This window comes from Aegilops tauschii, chromosome 7 (assembly GCF_002575655.3).
Source record: "Aegilops tauschii subsp. strangulata cultivar AL8/78 chromosome 7, Aet v6.0, whole genome shotgun sequence".
In the NCBI taxonomy this organism is placed as follows: Eukaryota; Viridiplantae; Streptophyta; class Magnoliopsida; order Poales; family Poaceae; genus Aegilops; species Aegilops tauschii.
Window position 1 is genome coordinate 163,394,346 of NC_053041.3, and position 6,387 is coordinate 163,400,732.

Consider the following 6,387-nt stretch of genomic DNA (forward strand, 5'->3'; position numbering starts at 1 on the left):
TCCGATTCGGTCCTGCTGTCCGTCGCCATTGCCGTGGAACAATTGCACTTCAAGACTCGGGAGGAGCTGTGGAGTCAGCCGGGAGAAGCGCCGGAGCTGCCTGCCTCCGGTGGCGGTGCCGGGCGGGAGGAAGAGCCGAAGCTGCATGCGTGGTGGCACTCGGTGGGAGGCGCCGCAGCTGCGGCGAGTGGGGGCGCGCCGGAGCTGGGCAGGCAGCCCGGCGACCGGCGGTGCCAGGTGAGGAGTTTGGCAGGCGGCGACGATGACTGGGGATATTGGTTCCGGCTGGGGAAAGGGAAACTGCCACGAACAGATCGGGTCAAGGATTAGATAAGATTTTGTTTAGTTAGGTTCAGACATCTGTATATAAGGACTGTATCTCCTCACAAAACAAATCGTTACCATGGTTTAGTTGGTTAGCTTGCGGGCTTGTGTAGCCCGTGGTCTTGGGTTCAAACCCCCAGCCTCTCAATTTTTCTTCTCTTTTTCTCATGCGGCCCTTATAAATGGGATAGGGGTAATTTCGTCATCTAACTTTAGTCAACGTGTATTGACCAAACGGTAACAGTGGAAAATGGTCTTTTTGAGCTTGATATAATAGAACAGTGACATTTTTGAGTAGTGAAAATGTTTAATGGCAAAACTGAGTAGCGTTATATAACCGATGGCAAAACTGATAAAAACCTTTTTTTTTTCGAGTTACCTTATCCAATCGTCCACCTTCCGCAGCGAGGCATCGCCTCCCAGATCTCGCTGCTTCTACACCCACACCGGCGCCGGCGCGCCGCATCTCCCAAATCCGTCCCTGGATCGACCCGCCTCCTCCAGTCTTCTCTATCCACCATCCGAACCAAGAGCTGTTTCCGTCATCTCCACTTCCCCAAGCCGCCCCTGTCGCTGGCGCTTCCACCGCGATGTTCACGATGACGGCCGGCTGAGGGATCCGTCGGAGGTCAGCGACGAGTTCGGAGGCGACCTCCGCAAACCGCCTGGCGATTTCTCCTCCGTCCAGAGCACACAGTCGACGCTTGCGCCGGCAAGTTTGTTCACCATGGCGACCGCGCTGGCGGGCTGCGCCTGGCCTTCGGTGCCCTCTAAGCTCTACGCGCCTTTCACCTTGCGTTGCCTATGGTGTGCCCCTGCCATGTCAGGTAAGCCTGCAGGTCCGGCGCCCACAACCTCTCTGTTCTTCTGCTTTCCTCAACCTGTGTCCGTATGCTGCTCCCTCTTGTACCTTTTCGTTCCTCTGCTCTACTTCTTACTGTTAGGAGTAATCTTGAGTCATGTACGAGTTGCTAGAGAAGTGCTTGCTATTTCAGCTAGGTTAATTAACGCAAAAGTGAGTTACTAGAACTTTCTCACCCTAGTATTGTTGGCCACTGTAATTCCTGCTGCACTGTCTTCAGTTAGCTAAGTGTTTATTATTCAGTTTCGTCAGAATAAGCATGCACCGGGAGTCTGTTCTGGTGCGTGCACGTAGTCTTTGTTTTTCTGCATGCAGTAGCTAGTGCCGCAGTGTTCGCTCTTGTGGGATGGCACGAGATCATGCCGGACATGGCGGCGTTGAGGCAGCGTGCAAGTGGCTGTGGGATGGCGCAGCCGTTAGCTCAAACGTGGCCGGTAGACTAGGATGATTCTGTTACTGTAACAGCATATAAATAAAAGGAGAAGAAAACGCTGCAGTAAGCTGCACGCAGCACAAATTACTCTGTCTTTTGTTCTTCAATTACGAAGGATGAGTGGCAGAGAGCACTGGCTGCAACTACAAGTATGTCTTCAGGTGTCTACGCGTGGAAGAGTACTAGATGTATCTGAGTAGGTTTAGGCTAATTGTGTTCAGTGTGGCCGGTGATTAAGTGTCCTGGTACTGGTAGTACTAGGACGGCCATGTACGAGTTGGTTTCAAGATCAAGAACAAGCAGGTCCTTGGTCGGTTGTCTCATGCATATTTACACATATGCTGGTGCGTGACATTGTACCACAGGAAGCTGACAAGAAAAAGTGAAAAAAGAGGGCACGATACAAGCCCTTGGCTACAAGTTTTTTTTGTGTGTGAGTGTTCGTCGTCTCTGATGTGATTGATCCATGGGCAGAATCCCAACACTTACAGATAGTAACTGAATGGTCCAGATAAAGTTTATTGTCGAGAGTTTTGCTGCATGATAGGTGTACTAAATATGTTCTGTTTTAGTCTCTCTTCCCCTCTTGTTGAAAGCAAATCTCCACTCCAAATATAGCTTAATCAATCAAATTCATATGTGCTGTTTAGAATTTCTGCAGTGAAACAAGCCCTTTTGATTCTAGCGTTGTTGCCTTAGAACAAATAATCATTCTAGGGTTTGTTATGATATTTTGTTTACAGTTCTGCATATATAGGCAGCCAATAGAAGTGACATAACATGGGCTTTTGTGGGTCTGCCGTTCTTGCTTGTTCAGAAATGTGGCCAGATGACATTGTGACAATTGATTTTGAGTCTGCTAGCATACATATTTTCTGAAATGCAGTTCTTTAGTTATACTTAATGCCACATTTTGTGCCCTGGTTGTGTTTGTGAGATACTGAGATGTCTTTCTGCTTTCATTGCATATGTAAGATGGTCGGGAGCTTGTAAAACTGCATGTCATATCTGATGGTTGGATATATGATTTTGTTGTTCGCCCCCTTCCCTGAAAGTACATGGTGTAATTAAGTTATCTACGTTAATATGACAAGTTTCTGGAATAAGCGTGATGAATAGATGTATCTTGCTATTATGAAAGTGATTGTGTTTTTTAATGAAGTGATGCAGCTGCAGCGGCGTGTAACATGTATTCATTGCAATATTGTCTTATTTGTGGAGAGATTGGTCAGTATTTTGTGGTTGATGGCTGTAGCTGGCTTTTCCTCTTAAAATTTACATGTGGTGGGACCAGAACACATGTGCCATCAAATTCACTTTTTCTCCTAACATACTTATACTTTGCACTCTGATCTTTGTAGAAAAAACCTTGCTGGGTCATGGTGAATGGTGTGAAATGGAATGGAAAGAAAATTCTTGTGCTTGCACAGAGTGGAAGCGAATGTGATTGGGGGGTCACCGTCAAGAGAGTGCTTCCTTGGCTCGTTACCAAAGGAAAATGGTGAGTTTCTACTTGAAACTATCATCTTTATTCTTATTTTTTATAGCAAAGGCAAAAATATTCTAGGTTCTGCTCTTCATTCAGAATATTCACAAGTAAATGATTTCCTTGCTAGTATATCTGACATTTCAGCCACTATCATGGAAGTAATAGAGCTGGTCATTTGATTAGGCTCACAAGTAGCTGGATTTTTTTTTATGTGAAGATGCATCAGTGCATTTTAGGACTCGACGAGTTGTGTGGCCTCACGGAAAATTGGCTTCCTCGCGTCGATGTGCTGCTTGCTTTCTTCTTTGTATTTGTTCAAGGTGAAGGTTGGGTGACTGATATGATTGGGTACGTGCATGCTATCCTGGGACACGTCAAGGATTAACTGTTGTTCATAAAGCATGTTTGGTATGTGTATATGGTCCTTGTGTCCGTATATTTTTCAGGGGAATAACTGTTATACTCTCTACTAACTTTGTACTAACCCAGCATCAATTAATATGGATAGGAGGGAGAAATATAATTCTGACTAGGTCTTGCTTTTAGGTGATTTTCAAAATGCATTCTCGAACTTCAATACTTGTGAGATGCTGTAATTGGTTACTTCTTTTTTCAGGTCACTAGTATACTACTCTTGCAGTCACAAGTTCGTAGATGTGTGTTCTGTGAGCTAAAAGGATCTATTTCTAGCATCTAAAGAAGTTATGGACATTTTAGTATCTATCTGATGAAGTAGCACTCTAGGATGGATCAGTTTCTTACTGAGACATGATGGTATATATCTAGTGATGTAATACTGGACATATGAACCTACAAATGTATGCCTATGTATATATCTAGACACGATGGATTGTTGTCCTTTTGGATGTGATGTAGTACTGGACTTGTGAACCTACAAAGTGTATACCAATGTATGTATGCAGACATGATGTATTGTTGAGATATATATTATGTCTCAGTTGATGTGACTTTAATTACTCTACATTGTATTCTAGATTATTGTACAAAATTGAGTGGAGAGAAGTGATATCGGTTGAACTCGAAGGGGATTTGTCTGTTGGCAGTGTACTTGATTAAGGGCATATCGATTGCCAGGAATTGTTCTAACTGCCCTGCATTGCTAGCCTGCCAGCAAAAATCTATGTGCTGGGAATTGTGCTAATTGCCGGCAAAGCTTCGGTCAGTCAGGTCAAAGTAATTGCCGGGGTTTCTTGTAAGTGTCGGGAATTGTCTTTCCCGACGGGACTTTCGAGGGCAGTTTGCAATTGCCGGCAAAAGGCATTCCTGGCAGATAGTCTGCCTCTACTAGCTAGTTTTCCCGACAGATAAAGTGACCCCTAAGTTTTGTCATGGTGTAGTGTCCTCCGGCGCACCCCCTTTTGTTTTTTTTTCGTGAGCGGGTGTTAAACGTTCTCGGAATGGACCGAGGTTTGTCAAGTGGCCTTGGTATACCACCGGTAGACCACCTATCAAGTTTCGTGCCATTTGGAGGTCGTTTGATACTCCAAAGGTTAACCGGGTAACCGCAAAGTCTTTTTATGTGTTGCAGCAAAACCCCCCTCCAAACAGCCCAAAACCCCTCTAAGTCACTTCCATGCTCTAGGTCGTTCGATCACGATCGTGTGGGCGAAAAGCGTGCTCCATTTGGAGTCTCCTAGCTCCCTCTACCTATAAAACACCTCCCCCTCCGAAATCTCGGGCAAAAACCACCCTAACCCTAGTTCATTTCCCCTCCGCGCCGCTGGACGCTTCTTCCGCAGCCGCCGGACACGTCCGCCGCCGCCCCTCGCCCAATCGCCGCCTGCCACGTGGCAACCCGCCGTCGCCCGTACGCCGCGGCCCGGGGCCGGCCCCCGCGGCCCGAGCCGTCGCCGCCCGCCTCCACCGCGCCCGCGCCTCCTCCCGGCGGCGCCGCGCTGCCTCGCCGCCCTCCGCCGCCAGCGCCGCCTCGTCGCCGGCCGGCGCTCCGCGGCCGCCCGCGGCCGCCGGCGCCGGCGCCGTCCTCCGCCCGCGCGGACCCCGCCTCGCCTCCGCCCGTCGTCCCCGACCCGCGGCGCACCTCCTCCGCTCCGGCCCCGCCTTCTCCCTCCTCTCCGGCGCCTCGCCGCCCTCCCCACGACGACCTCCGGCGAGCTCGAGCTCGGCCCGATCCGATCTGCAAACTAGGGTTGACTTTCTCCCTCTCCCGAAATATTCGAAGTCTGGAAATATTTGCATTATGTGCTCCTGTTCATCGCATCATAACTCTCTGCATATAGCTCCGTTTCGTGCGTGTAATATATAAAAATGTTTGTCTCGAGATGCTCTTCATTTTGTTCCATTATCCATGTTCATTTAAGTCCTTCTTGATGCCCAAATCTCTGGTGCAAAAGTGCTATATGCTGTTTCCTGCTGTTACTTATCAGAACATGAGGATTTGTTATTTTTGTTGCATTTAATGTGTGCATCTTATGGGCATGAGCTCTACATGTGTTTTGATGTATGCCATGCCATCTTTACAAAGGTGAATGCCATGTATTTTTTTGATCTCTGTCGTGACTAGCACAAGCATGCAAACTAGGCTTCGTGATGTTTCTGTTTTCACGGACTTAGTAATTTTGCCAAGTCTGTGACTGGTGTTATTTTGTTTCTATGTATCCATGTGGCTACAGAGATATCCATGCTCCTTTTGGTGATATTCAGTAAGGACGTTTTGTAGATATATTTGTGCTCTATCCATTCATGCCTCTGTTTGCAATTATGGAGTGCTCTAGCATGACTCAATCTTGCTCTACTTTTGCAATAAAATATTTCTGGCAGATTGTTTACGTGTTATTCAATTTTGCCAAGCTTGTTGTAGTTGATCCATTCATGCTATGTATTTGTTCTTGCCATGGATAGCTTCATAAACTTCCCATCGTGCTGTAGGTATGCTTGTTGTGTCATGAATTGCTTTGTGGTGAGTGAATCAAGCTTATCAAGATGCCTTCATATTACTGTTTCTGCCATGCTCTGTTTTCTGCTAAGTCTGAAACCTGTTAACGAAACTTGTTATGTTTACATGGTTGCCATCATATCTTCTGTTACTTTTTGACTTATGGTCAGCAAGAGACTTTTGTTCTATGCATTTAGTAGATTCATGCCATGCCTTGTTTTGCCATGTTAAATTCCTGTAGCATGTTGGTTGCTTGCTCTGAACATTGCTACCTGATGCTGTTTCTGCCATGTCCAGTAATTTGACCAAGTCTGTGAACCTGTTATCTTTTGCACTTTTGCCATGCTTGTTTGAACTTGTTATGG

General features: G+C 46.7%; 1 long non-coding RNA gene across 1 annotated transcript; it reads left to right on the top strand.

Moving 5' to 3' along the window:
- The first annotated feature begins 710 nt into the window (after positions 1–710).
- On the top strand, positions 711–4,082 carry LOC109734073 (uncharacterized). The gene is made up of 3 exons (XR_005764401.3): positions 711–1,151; positions 2,981–3,120; positions 3,725–4,082. It is a non-coding gene; the product is annotated as an uncharacterized lncRNA (long non-coding RNA).
- The last annotated feature ends 2,305 nt before the right edge of the window (positions 4,083–6,387 follow it).